The 14,444-nt window shown below is 56.0% G+C and overlaps 1 pseudogene across 1 annotated transcript in view; it reads left to right on the top strand.

The window, feature by feature from the left end:
- Positions 1–6,796, top strand: part of LOC144609723 (transmembrane protein 151B pseudogene) — a 45,764-nt pseudogene extending 38,968 nt beyond the window's left edge. The window contains exon 2 of the transcript XR_013549349.1: positions 5,096–6,796. The product of XR_013549349.1 is annotated as a transmembrane protein 151B pseudogene (transcript). The remainder of the gene's footprint in view (positions 1–5,095) is intronic.
- The last annotated feature ends 7,648 nt before the right edge of the window (positions 6,797–14,444 follow it).

Below are 14,444 nucleotides of genomic sequence, written 5' to 3'. Positions count from 1 at the left end.
GGATAGACTCGGCTTGTACTCGCTGGAATTTAGAAGATTGAGGGGGGATCTTATAGAAACATATAAAATTCTTAAGGGGTTGGAGAGGCTAGATGCGAGAAGATTGTTCCCAGATGTTGGGGGAGTCCAGAACCAGGGGTCACAGCTTAAGGATAAGGGGGAAGTCTTTTAGGACCGAGATGAGAAAACATTTCTTCACACAGAGAGTGGTGAATCTGTGGAATTCTCTGCCACAGAAGGTAGTTGAGGCCAGTTCATTGGCTATATTTAAGAGGGAGTTAGATGTGGCCCTGTTTGCTAAAGGGATCAGGGGGTATGGAGAGAAGGCAGGTACAGGCTACTGAGCTGGATGATCAGCCATGATCATATTGAATGGCGGTGCGTACAGGCTCGAAGGGCCGAATGGCCTACTCCTGCACCTATTGTCTATGTTTCTATGTTTCTAGTTATACAGCATGGAAACAGGCCCTTTGGCCCATCGAGTCCACACCGACCGAGTCTAAAGGGTTCTGAATCCGAAGGGTTCTGACCCAGAGATGCTGCCTGACCCGCTGAGTTACTCCGGCACTTGGTGTCCAATTCCGACCATCGATCGCCAGTTCACTCTAGTTCCACGTTATCCCACTTCCTCACCCACTCCCGGCACACTAAGGGGCAATTTATCCTACAAACCCGCACGTCTTTGGAGGAAACCGGAGCACCCGGATAAAAACCCACGCAGGTCACGGGGAGAACAATAGACAATAGACAATAGGTACAGGAGGAGGCAATTCGGCCCTTCGAGCCAGCACCGCCATTCAATGTGATCATGGCTGATCATTCTCAATCAGTACCCCGTTCCTGCCTTCTCCCCATACCCCCTGACTCCGCTATCCTTAAGAGCTCTATCTCTCTTGAATGTATTCAGAGAATTGGCCTCCACTGCCCTCTGAGGCAGAGAATTCCACAGATTCACAACTCTCTGACTAAAAAAGTTTGTCCTCATCTCAGTTCTAAATGGCCGACCCCTTATTCTTAAACTGTGGCCCCTGGTTCTGGACACCTCCAACATTGGGAACATGTTTCCTGCCTCTAACGTGTCCAACCCCTTAATAATTTTATACGTTTCGATAAGATCCCCTCTCATCCTTCTAAATTCCAGTGTATACAAACCTAGTCGCTCCAGTCTTTCAACATATGACAGTCCCGCCATTCCGGGAATTAACCTGGTGAACCTACGCTGCACGCCCTCAATAGCAAGAATATCCTTCCTCAAATTTGGAGACCAAAACTGCACACAGTACTCCAGGTGCGGTCTCACTAGGGCCCTGTACAACTGTAGAAGGACCTCTTTGCTCCTATACTCAACTCCTCTTGTTATGAAGGCCAACATTCCATTGGCTTTCTTCACTGCCTGCTGTACCTGCATGCTTCCTTTCAGTGACTGATGCACTAGGACACCCAGATCTCGTTGTACGTCCCCTTTTCCTAACTTGACACCATTCAGATAATACTCTGCCTTCCTATTCTTGCCACCAAAGTGGATAACCTCACACTTGTCCACATTAAACTGCATCTGCCATGCATCCGCCCACTCACACAACCTGTCCAAGTCACCCTGCAACCTCATAGCATCTTCCTCACAGTTCACACTGACACCTAACTTTGTACAAACTCCACTCACACTGTCACCTAGAACATACAAACTCCGTACAGACGGCGCCCGTAGTCAGGATGGAACCCGGGTCTCTGGCCGTGATACCTTGGTTTGCAAGATTACGGTCTGAGTTGCCGCTTACAACCGACAACTTATCGCGTTACTGATCATTGCACATCTATTTATTGAATCGCACAGCATGGAAACAGGCCCTTCGGCCCAACATGCCCCATCTATACTAGTCCCACCTGCCTGCATTTGGCCCATACCCCTCTAAGCCTTCCCTACCCATGCACCAGTCCAAACATTAAAACATAGAAACATAGAAAATAGGTGCAGGAGGAGGCCATTCGGCCCTTCGAGCCTGTACGCACCGCCATTCATTGTGGTCACGGCCGATCATCCACAATCAGTACCCCGTGCCTGCCTTCTCCCCATATCCCTTGATTCCGCTAGCCCCTAGAGCTCTATCTAACTCTTTCTTTTAAATCCATCCAGTGAATTGGCCTCCACTGCCTTCTGTGGCAGAGAATTTCACACATTCACAACTCTCTGGGTGAAAAAGTTTTTTCTCACCTCAGTTTTAAATAGCCTCCCCTTTATTCTTAGACTGTGTGTGTGGCCCCTGGTTCTGGACTCCCCCAACATTGGGAACATTTTTCCTGCATCTAGCTTGTCCAGTCATTTTATAATCATTATGGTCATATCTATCATTGCGATAGTCCCAGCCTCAACTACTTCCTCCAGCAACTCGTTCCGTACACCCACCACCCTTTGTGTGGAAAAGTTACCCCTTAGATTCCTGTTAAATCTTTCCCCCTCTCACCTTAAACCAATGTCCTCTGGTTCTCGATTCCCCTACTCTGGGTGAAAGACTGTGCATTCACCTCTCCTGATTTTGCCCACCTCTATAAGATCACCCCTCATCCTCCTGCGCTCCATGGAATAGAGTCCCAGCCTGCTCAACCTCTCTCTGTACCTCAAGCCCTTTGACCCTTCTTCGAGGGTCCTAACCTGAAACGTCACCTGTCCACGTTCTCCACAGATGCTGCCCGACCCGCTGAGTTACTCCAGCACTTTGTACCTGTCCACGTTCTCCACAGATGCTGCCCGACCCGCTGAGTTACTCCAGCACTTTGTACCTGTCCACGTTCTCCACAGATGCTGCCCGACCCGCTGAGTTACTCCAGCACTTTGTGTTGTTTCTTTGGTGATGTGACTGAACTGTTTTCTGTTTGTGTCTCACCCCTCCCCCCTCTCTCCCCTTCCTCTCCTCTCCCCCGTTCTCTCTCCCCCTGACCCTCTCCCCCTTACCCTCCCACGTGTCCCTCAACGCCTGTCCCTCAATCTGTCTCCCCCTCCCCTCTCCCCCTCCCTACTCCCCCCTCCCCATCTCTCCCCATTTCCCCTTTCACCCCCTCCCTCATCTCCCCCTATACCCCCCTCTCCACATCTCCCCCCTCCATTCCCCACACCCCCTCTCCCCATCACCCCCCTCTCCCATCTCCCCCCCTCCATTTCCCCTCACCCCCACTCTCCATCACCCCCTCCCTCATCTCCCCCTATACCCCCTCTCCCCATCTCCCCCCTCCATTTCCCCTCACCCCCCTCTCCCCATCACCCCCTCTCCCCATCTTCCCCCCCTCCATTTCCCCTCACCCCCACTCTCCATCACCCCCCTCCCCCATCTCCCCCTCTCCCCCCTCCCCCCCACCCATCTCCCCATTTCCCCCTTCACCCCCTCCCCATCTCCCCCTATACCCCCTCTCCCCATCTCCCCCCCTCCATTTCCCCTCCCCCCCTCTCCCCATCACCCCCCTCCCCCATCTCTCCCTCCCCATCTCCCCCTCTCCCCCTCCCCCACCCATCTCCCCATTTCCCCCTTCACTCCCTCCCCCCATCTCCCCTATACCCCACCTCCCCATCTCCCCCTCTCCCCATCTCCCCCCTCCATTTCCCCTCACCCCCCTCTCCCCATCACCCCCTCCCCATCTCCCCCATCTCCCCCTCCCCCCACCCATCTCCCCATTTCCCCCTTCACCCCCTCCCCCATCTCCCCCTATACCCACCTCCCCATCTCCCCCTTTCCCCATCACCCCTTCCTTCATCTCCTCTCCCCATCTCCCCCTCTCCCCTTCCCCCCACCCCATCTCCTCATTTCCCTTCTGCCATCTCCCCCTCCCCATTTCCCCTCACCACCTCCCCCTCCCCAATCCCCCTCTCCAAATCTCCCCCTCTCATCCTCTCCCCCTCCCCATCTCCCCACCCCCTCTCCCTCTTTCCCCATCTCCCCTCCTCCCTCCCCATCTCCCATTCTCCCCATCTCCCCCTCCCCTCTCTCCCTCCCCATCTCCCCATTTCCCCTCACCCCACCTCCCCCCTCCTCCTCTCCCCCTCCACCATCTCCCAATCTCATAATCTCTCCACATCTCCCCCTCTGCCCCCTCCCCTCCCCTCCCCATCTCCCTCTCCATCATCTCCCCATCTCCCCCCTCCCCATCTCCCCCCCTTCACCCTCTCCCCATCTCCCCCAACCCCCTTTCCCCATCTCCATCCCCCCGCATCTCGCCCTTCCCCTCTCCCCCCCTTCTCCCCCCCCTCCCCCCTCGCTGGGACCCGTCCGCCCCCTCCATCATCTCCCCCCTTCTCACCTCTCCCCCTCCCCCCTCCCCCTTCTCCCCCTCCCCCCCTTGTTGGGATGCGTGCCCCCATCCATCATCTCCCCCCTCCCCCCCTTCACCCCCTCCCCCTCTCCATCCCCCTCCCCCCTTCTCCCCCCTTCTCCCCCCCTCGCTGTGACCCGTGCCCCTTCCATCATCTCCCCCTCCCCCTCTCCCCCCTCCCTTCCCCCCTCACCATCTCCCTCTCCATCATCTCCCCATCTCCCCCCTCCCCAACTTCCCCCCTTCACCCTCTCCCCATCTCCCCAACCCCCCTTTCCCCATCTCCATCTCCATCCCCCTCCCGCATCGCCCCCTCCATCATCTCCCCCTCCCCCATCTCCCCTTCTCTCCCCCTCCCCCATCTCCCCCTGCCCCCCATCACCCTTCCCCCATCTCCCCCTCGTCCCCTCTCCATCTCCATCCCCCTCCCCCCCTCACTGGGACCCGTCCCCCACTCCATCTTCTTCCCCCTCTCCATCCCCCTCCCCCTCTCCCCTCTTCTCCATCCCCATCTCCCCCTCTCCCCCTCCCCATCTACCCCTCTCCATCCCCCTCCCCCCCTCGCTGGGACTCGTCCCCCCTTCCATCATCTCCTCCCTCTCCCCCCCTCCATCCCCCCTTCTCCACCCCTCTCCACCCCTCCCTCTCCACCCCTCCCTCTACCCCCTCTCCCGCTTCCCCTCCCCCCTTCTCTCCCCTTGCTGTGACCCGTCCCCCCCTCCATCATCTTCCCTCTCCCCCGTGCCCCCCTCTCCCCTCTCCCCCCTCCCCGTGCCCCCCCCCCCCCCCACAGCAGCGGCCCGTGAAGCAGTCTCTGAGCACCTCGCTGTGCCGCGAGTCGCACTGGAAATGCCTGGTGCTCACGCTCCTGATGTTGGGCTGCGTGGGCGTGGTGGCCTGGTGCCACCTGTCCACGGTCACCCGCCTGTCCTTCCGGCGGCCCCCTGTGGTGGGCGGTGGCGGTGGCGTGGGCGGTGGTGGAGGCGGGGAGTCGATGGTCTACCATGAGAGCCCCTGCTCCAGTGGCTATGTCTACATCCCCCTGGCCTTCCTGCTGATGCTGTACGTGGTGTACCTGGTGGAGTGCTGGCACTGCCACGCCGGCCGGGAGGGGCAGCAGCGGGTGGACGTGCACGGCGTATACGAGCGCGTGCGGCGCCTGAGGAGGGCCAGCCCGTGCATCTGGTGGCGGGCGGTCAGCTACCACTACACCCGCCGCACGCGCCAGGTTACCCGCTACCGCAACGGAGACGCCGTCACCACCACCCAGGTCTACCACGAGCGGGTCAACACACGGCTGGCCGAGTCCGAGTTCGACTACGGGAGCCACGGGGTGCGGGACGTGTCGCGGCCGCTGGCGGGCCTGGACGACCAGCCCGCCACACGCCTACGCTTCACCAAGTGCTTCAGCTTCGCCGGGGCCGACTCGGAGACGGCCTACCTCACACAGCGCGCCCGATTCTTCAGCGACAACGAGGGGCTTGACGACTACCTGGAGGCCCGGGAGGGAATGCACCTGAGGAACGTAGACTTCAAGGAGCAAATGGTGGCTCTCTCCGACCCCAAGAGCCCACCCTGGTACGTGTCACGCTCCATATTCTGGACCGTCTCGCTGCTGGCCCTCAGCTGGCCCCTGCGGGTGCTGGCCGAGTACCGCACGGCCTGCCTCCACTACCACGTGGAGAAGCTCTTCGGGGCCCCCGACGAGCAGGCGGGCCCTCCCTCCTACAACAGGGCCGCCGCCGGCACCACCACGGTGGACGTGACGGAGCTGGAGTGGCACATCCGCACCAACCGCCAGCTGGTGCCCACCTACTCCGAGGCCCTGCTGATGGAGGCCGGGCCACACTCCCGCCCCCACCCGGGGCCCTGCCACGGCTGTTGTTGCCGCCGCTCGCTCAGCAGCTGCTCGCTCCCCTCCTCCCGGGGCCCCAGGCCCGGGGGCCCCTTCCGCCTGCCCTTCAGCCGCAGCCGCTTCTCGCTGGGCCGCCTCCAGGCCTCGGGCCGGGCCTGCATCTTCAGGAGCCTCAGCGGAGGGTTGGGGGGCCCGGGGAGGAGGAGAGGGGACGAGGAGGAGGAGGAGGTGGTGGTGGTGGTAGGGGAGGGAGAGGAGGAGGAGGAGGAGGAGGAGGAGGAGGAGGAGGCCGAGGGGGACCTGCCGCCGGCCTACCAAGAGGCCCTGCATTTCCCCTGCCTCCTAGCCCACGGGGGAGACGGTTGCCAGGGGCAACGGGACGGGGAGGCCGTGGCAGAGGGGCCCGATACCCCACTGTGACCCAAGAGTGTTTTTATTGTCATATGTCCACAGATCGAACAATTAAATTATTACTTGCTGCAGCACAACAGAATATGTAAACATTAAACATTGTACCCCACCGAGGGTTGCCAACTTTCTCACTCCCAAATAAGGGACAAAAGGTGACCTCACCCAGCCAGCGGCCACGTGCTCCCGCTCCACCAATGGCGGCCGCCCGGGCTGGGAGGTGGGTTGCTACGTAACCTCCGTTAGGTGGCCTGCAGGCCTACACTGACCGGACTCACACGGTCCAGACTCACATTGTCTGGACTCACTGTTCGAACTCACACTGTCCAGACTCACACTTGCCGGGCCTACACTGTCTGGGCCTACACTGTCCGGACCTACACTGGGCCTACAGCTCTGGGCCTACAGTGTCCGGGCCTACAGCGTCCGGGCCTACACTGTCCGGACTCACACTGTCCGGACTCACATTGTCTGGACTCAGTGGACTCACACTGTCCGAACTCACACTGCCCTGACTCACACTTGCCGGGCCTACACTGTCTGGACTCAGTGGACTCACACTGTGCAAACTCACACTGTCCGGGCCTACACTGTCCGGGCCTACACTGTCCGGGCCTACACTGTCCGGGCCTACACTGTCCGGGCCTACTCTGTCCGGGCCTACACTGTCAAGGCCTACATTGTCCGGACCTACACTGTCCGGGCCTACACTGTCCGGTCCTACACTGTCCAGGCCTACACTGTCCGGGCCTACAGCGTCCGGGCCTACACTGTCCGGGCCTACAGCGTCCGGGCCTACAGCGCCCCCCAGGCCTAATATGGGACAAGGGCCACCCTAACCCCATCTCTCTACCCTAACCCTTCTGCCTACCATTTTCCTTTCTTATTTCTTTCCCCTCTCCTCTCAAGAAACTCCCGCGTAGTTGCAGCGATACACGGGATCTTTATCGAGTGCCGCCGAAGTCCCAAACGATGTTTAAAAGAACAAAGTTTGTGCGTTTTGTCAAGAGTTCCAATTACATGTTTTTTTTCTTTTGGGGGGTGGGGGGTTTGTAGGAAAAATAATTTTAATCAATTATTTCCAAAATGATATGTACAGGACCAACAACACAAAACAAACTCACCACCCTGATACAAAATAAAACAAATATTCTTCAATTATAAATATTAAATCGCTAGATCCCCATCCTTGTCCACGATGCATTCCCCACCCCCAGCGGTCCCGGAGATCCCCCAGGGTGCCCGTGGACAGCACGCGGTCCCTCTCCAACGCCACCCGGGCGCGGACGGACGGACGTGACCCCCGGAAACGGGGCGGGCAGCCGCCTTGGGCAGAGCGCTCTCCCGCCTGGCGCCGTGACTCGCGGGCGGCCATCTTGGCCGGGCCCAGGAGCAAACCCCACCCGGACATCTTCACCCCCCACACTCTCCCCCTACGCACAGGGTGGCCAACGATGAGGGCGGTGGGTGTGAGGGGCAGCCAGAAGCCCAAAGGAGAGGCCCCTTTACAGATATTGGAACAGGGGCTGCAACCTCACACACTCCGTGTACACAGACTCACACACTCCATGTACACGTGGTACACAGACATACACTCCATGTACACAGACTCACACACTCCGTGTACACAGACTCACACACTCCGTGTACACAGACTCACACACTCCATGTACACAGACTCACACACTCCGTGTACACAGACATACACTCCATGTACACAGACTCACACACTCCGTGTACACAGACTCACACACTCCGTGTACACAGACTCACACACTCCGTGTACACAGACTCACACACTCCGTGTACACGTGGAACACAGACTCACACACTCCATGTACACGTGGTACATAGACTCACACACTCCATGTACACGTGGTACATAGACTCACACACTCCATGTACACGTGGTACATAGACTCACACACTCCATGTACACGTGGTACATAGACTCACACACTCCATGTACACGTGGAACACAGACTCCTCCAGCCCGCAGCAGTGGCGGGCGGCTGGCGAGCTCGTGAACCGAGAGACTGTGCCTGACCCTGGGGTGGGGGGGAAGTGTACGTGATGGGACGGTTTGGAAGCTGTCTCACCATTTTATTTTTAACACAACGCGCTTTTATTCAACTAAACGCTAACACGGAGCAGTAACAAAATCAAGGCTGCCACTTGCAGTTTACAGTTAAAACGGGGTTTGTCAGATTATAATATCGTCAACTTTATCCACAATACGCTCGACCCTCCCCACCACCGCGGCGACCGGCGATCACGGGAGGCCTGCAGAGTACACGTGGGCACCGCGTGTGCGTGTTCCCTCTCCAGGGACACGCGGGCACGGACGTGGGGGCGCGGGAAGCCGGACTCCGGTGTGACCATCGACCGCCCGCTGCCTGGACCGGCGAGCGGCCATCTTGGCCAGGCCCAGGAGCAGACCGACCCACCCTCCCTCCCTCCCCACTCCCGGCCCAAATACCAAAACCGTGGGACTACAATCAAACCAAAAACTTGAGGAGCGGCCCCTTCAGATAGTATAAGAAGATAACTGCAGACGCTGGTACAAATCAAAGGTATTTATTCCACAAAATGCTGGAGTAACTCAGCGGGTCAGGCAGCATCTCGGGAGAGAAGGAATGGGTGACGTTTCGGGTCGAGACCCTTCTTCAGACTGATGTCAGGGGGGGGGCGGGGACAAAGGAAGGATATAGGTGGAGACGGGAAGATAGAGGGAGAACTGGGAAGGAGGAGGGGAAGAGAGGGACAGAGGAACTATCTAAAGTTGGAGAAGTCAATGTTCATACCACTGGGCTGCAAGCTGCCCAGGCGAAATATGAGGTGCTGTTCCTCCAATTTCCGGTGGGCCTCACTATGGCACTGGAGGAGGCCCATGACAGAAAGGTCAGACTGGGAGTGGGAGGGAGAGTTGAAGTGCTCAGCCACAGGGAGATCAGTTTGGTTAATGCGGACCGAGCGCAGGTGTTCATAGAAGCGATCGCCGAGCCTGTGCTTGGTTTCGCCGATGTAAAGAAGTTGACATCTAGAGCAGCGGATGCGATAGATGAGGTTGGAGGAGGTGCAGGTGAACCTCTGTCTCACCTGGAAAGACTGTTTTGGGTCCTTGGATGGAGTCGAGGGGGGGGGTAAAGGGACAGGTGTTGCATCTCCTGCGGTTGCAGGGGAAAGTGCCCGGGGATGGGGGGGGTTTGGGTGGGAAGGGACGAGTGGGACCAGGGAGTTACGGAGGGAACGATATCCGTACGGGGGAGGGCAGCAGCCTCACACGCTCCGCGTACACGTGGAACACAATAGACAATAGACAATAGGTGCAGGAGGAGGCCATTCAGCCCTTCGAGCCAGCACCCGCCATTCAATGCGATCATGGCTGATCATTCTCAATCAGTACCCCCGTTCCTGCCTTCTCCCCCATACCCCCTCACTCCGCTATCCTTAAGAGCTCTATCCAGCTCTCTCTTGAAAGCATCCAACGAACTGGCCTCCACTGCCTTCTGAGGCAGAGAATTCCACGCCTTCACCACTCTCTGACTGAAAAAGTTCTTCCTCATCTCCGTTCTAAATGGCCTAACCCCTTATTCTTAAACTGTGGCCCCTTGTTCTGGACTCCCCCAACATTGGGAACATGTTTCCTGCCTCTAATGTGTCCAATCCCCTAATTATTTTATATGTTTCAATAAGATCCCCCCTCATCCTTCTAAATTCCAGTGTATACAAGCCCAATCGCTCCAACACGGTCTCTTCCTCGCCGCGGAAGATACAGACGGCCGGCGAGTCCGTTAACCGACTCAAATACTTATTACAATCCGCGGCTCTGTGCGACACTCTCCACCCCAGGTCCCCGATGTAACGCGGGAGGACTCCCTTGTAGAAAGACCCCCACTGGGGTGGAGGAGGGTGAGCCTGACTCTGTCTCTGACCCTGGGGGGGAAGCGTGTGTCGGGGATGGTGCAGAGGGAGCTTATCTCTGTGTATCGGTGTGGCCACTGTTGACGTCTCTGCTCGACGTAGAACACGCACACACACAATGGAGGATGTACCTGTAACCAGAGAGGGGCACAACGTGCTGGAGTCACTCAGCGGGTCAGGCAGCGTCTCCGGAGGGAAAGAAACGGGCCGAGTCGAAACCGTCACCCGTTCCTTCATAGAAAGAAACATAGAAAGTAGGTGCAGGAGTAGGCCATTCGGCCCTTCGAGCCTGTACGCACCGCCATTCAATGTGATCATGGCTGATCATCCAGCTCAGTATCCCGTACCTGCCTTCTCTCCATACCCCCTGACCCCTTTAGCCACAAGGGCCACATCTAACTCCCTCTTAAATATAGCCAATGAACTGGCCTCAACTACCTTCTGTGGCAGAGAATTCCACAGATTCACCACTCTCTGTGTGGAAAATAACGTTCTCATCTCGGTCCTAAAAGACTTCCCCCTTATCCTTAAACTGTGTGACCCCTTGTTCTGGACTTCAGCCCGTGAACGCTCCCATCGCCGATTCCACCGTCTCTCCTGCCCAGCGGCTGCCTCACAAACCTTATCGCTTAAGTCACGTTTAAATGAACCACATCGGGTTTTTTGGAAGAGTGTTCTGGAAGCTTCCTCGGTTGATCGGGAAGCGATCGGGATGATCCAACCACTGTTCCAAGCAGAGTGGGGGTCTTGTGGAGAGAGACAAAAACGCTGGAGCGACTCAGCGTTCAGCGGGGGACAGGCAGCATCACGGAGAGAAGAAACGTGCAGTGTTTTGTGTCGGGACCCTTCTGCAAACAGAGAGTCGGGGAAAGGAGCAAAGAGGTCCTTCTGCAATTGTACAGGGCCCTAGTGAGACCGCACCTGGAGGCACTGTGTGAATAAGCCCTAGTAAAACTGCACCTGGAGTACTGTGTGCAGTTGTACAGGGCCCTAGTGAGACCGCACCTGGAGTACTGTGTGAATAAGCCCTAGTAAAACTGCACCTGGAGTACTGTGTGCAGTTGTACAGGGCCCTAGTGAGACCCGCACCTGGAGTACTGTGTGCAGTTGTACAGGGCCCTAGTGAGACCCACACCTGGAGTACTGTGTGCAGTTGTACAGGGCCCCTAGTGAGACCGCACCTGGAGTACTGTGTGCAGTTGTACAGGGCCCTAGTGAGACCGCACCTGGAGCACTGTGTGCAGTTGTACAGGGGCCCTAGTGAGACCGCACCTGGAGTACTGTGTGCAGTTGTACAGGGCCCTAGTGAGACCGCACCTGGAGTACTGTGTGCAGTTTTGGTCTCCAAATTTGAGGAAGGATATTCTTGCTATTGAGGACGTGCAGCGTAGGTTTACTAGGTTAATTCCCGGAATGGCGGGGACTGTCGTATGTTGAAAGACTGGAGCGACTAGGCTTGTATACACTGGAATTTAGAAGGATGAGAGGGGATCTTATCGAAACGTATAAGATTATTAAGGGGTTGGACACGTTAGAGGCAGGAAACATGTTCCCAATGTTGGGGGAGTCCAGAACAAGGGGCCACACAGTTTAAGAATAAGGGGTAGGCCATTTAGAACTGAGATGAAGAAAAACTTTTTCAGTCAGAGAGTTGTGAATCTGTGGAATTTTCTGCCTCAGAAGACAGTGGAGGCCAATTCTCTGAATGCATTCAAGAGAGAGCTAGATAGAGAGAGCTCTTAAGGATAGCGGAGTCAGGGGGTATGGGGAGAAGGCAGGAACGGGGTACTGATTGAGAATGATCAGCCATGATCACATTGAATGGCGGTGCGTACAGGCTCGAAAGGGCCGAATGGCCTCCTCCTGCACCTATTGTCTATTTTGAAAGAATGGGTCGACCGGGGCTTATATTCATCGGAATTTAGAAGGATGGGAGGGGATCTTATAGAAACATATATACAATTCTTAAGGCATTGGACAGGCTGCGTGGGTTTTCTCCGAGATCTTCGGTTTCCTCCCACACTCCAAAGACGTGCAGGTTTGTAGGTTAATTGGCTCTGTATAAGTATAAAATTGCCCTAGTGTGTGTAGGATAGCGTTTCTGTGCTGTATCTCTAAACTAAACTCAAGCCTTCAAAAATCCTTTGCCACAACCTCTCAGTTATCAGTTAAAGGTAACTCTCTTGAGGTAGTTACCTGAAAAAGTTTAGAGAGGGGTAACTTTTTCACACAGAGGGTGGTGGGTGTATGGAACGAGCTGCCGGAGGAGGTAGTTGAGGTTGGGACTATCCCAACCTGCCTGTATATTTGAGAATGAGTGTTTGCACATGTGTGTAGTGCACGTGTGCGTGTGTACATAGCTGTGTGCGTGATACAGATGTGTGGTGTTAGTAGACGGCAGAGGTTTAAGGTGAGATATTTTATAGGAACCTGAGGGGCAACGTTTTCACACGGTGTCTGGAACGAGCTGCTGGAGGAGATAGTTGAGGCAGGGACTATAACAGGATTTACAACGCATTTGGACAGGTTTAGAGGGACATGGGCCAAACGCTGGCAGGTGGGACTGGTGTGGATGGGACATGTTTGGTTGGCGTGGACAAGTTGGGCCGAAGGGCCAGTTTTTGCACAGCGGTAGAGTTGCTGCCTCACAGCGCCAGAGACCCCGGGTTCGATCCTGACCACGGGTGCTGTCTGTGAAGAGTTTGCACGTTCTCCCCGTGGGTTTTCTCCGGGTGCTCCGGTTTCCTCCCGCACTCCAAAGACGTGCGGGTTTGTAGGTTAATTGGCCCCTGTAAAATTGTAAATCCTCCCTAGTGCGTGTGTAGGATAGTGTTAGTGTGCGGGGATAGCTGGTCGGCACGGACCCCGGTGGGCCGAAGGGCCTGTTTCCGTGCTGTCTCTCTCTAAACTCTAAATTCCCCAGTTAAGGTGTAACCATCATCTCAACCCCCAGAAGAGGTCCTGCTCGTCTAGAAATCTGAATCCTTGCCCTTACACCAACTCACAGCCACACATTAATCTTCCTTATTTTCCTCTGCTTATCAATATTCAATAGACAATAGGTGCAGGATGAGGCCATTCGGCCCTTCGAGCCAGCACCGCCATTCCATGTGATCATGGCTGATCATTCTCAATCAGTACCCCGTTCCTGCCTTCTCCCCATACCCCCTGACTCCCGCTATCCTTAAGAGCTCTATCCAGCTCTCTCTTGAATGTATTCAGAGAATTGACCTCCACTGCCCTCTGAGGCAGAGAATTCCACAGATTGACAACTCTCTGAATGAAAAAGTTTTTCCTCATCTCCGTTCTAAATGGCCTACCCCTTATTCGTAAACTGTGGCCCCTGGTTCTGGACTCCCCCAACATTGGGAACATGTTTCCTGCCTCTAACGTGTCCAAACCCCTTAATAATCTTATACGTTTCGATAAGATCCCCTCTCATCCTTCTAAATTCCAGCGTATACAAGCCTAGTCGCTCCAGTCTTTCAACATACGACAGTCCCGCCATTCCGGGAATCAACCTAGTAAACCTACGCTGCACGCCCTCAATAGCAAGAATATCCTTCCTCAAATTTGGAGACCAAAACTGCACACAGTACTCCAGGTGCGGTCTCACTAGGGCCCTGTACAACTGCACACAGTACTCCAGGTGCGGTCTCACTAGGGCCCTGTACAACTGTAGAAGGTTCCTGCCTTCTCCCCATACCCCCTGACTCTGCTATCCTTAAGAGCTCTATCTAGCTCTCTCTTGAATGCATTCAGAGAATTGGCCTCCACTGCCTTCTGAGGCAGAGAATTCCACAGATTCAATATCGGCAGGATCGAAACCAAACTCAATGCCAGCATTTATTTCGAGAGAGCTTGTGTACAAAAACAGGGATGTGATGCGGAGACTGTATAAGGTGCTGGTCAGGCCACAATTGGAGTATTTTGAGCAATTCTGGCCACCATATCTGAG

Source organism: Rhinoraja longicauda, chromosome 34 (assembly GCF_053455715.1).
Source record: "Rhinoraja longicauda isolate Sanriku21f chromosome 34, sRhiLon1.1, whole genome shotgun sequence".
NCBI classification, from domain to species: Eukaryota; Metazoa; Chordata; class Chondrichthyes; order Rajiformes; family Arhynchobatidae; genus Rhinoraja; species Rhinoraja longicauda.
This window is presented reverse-complemented; position numbering and strand designations above follow the sequence as displayed.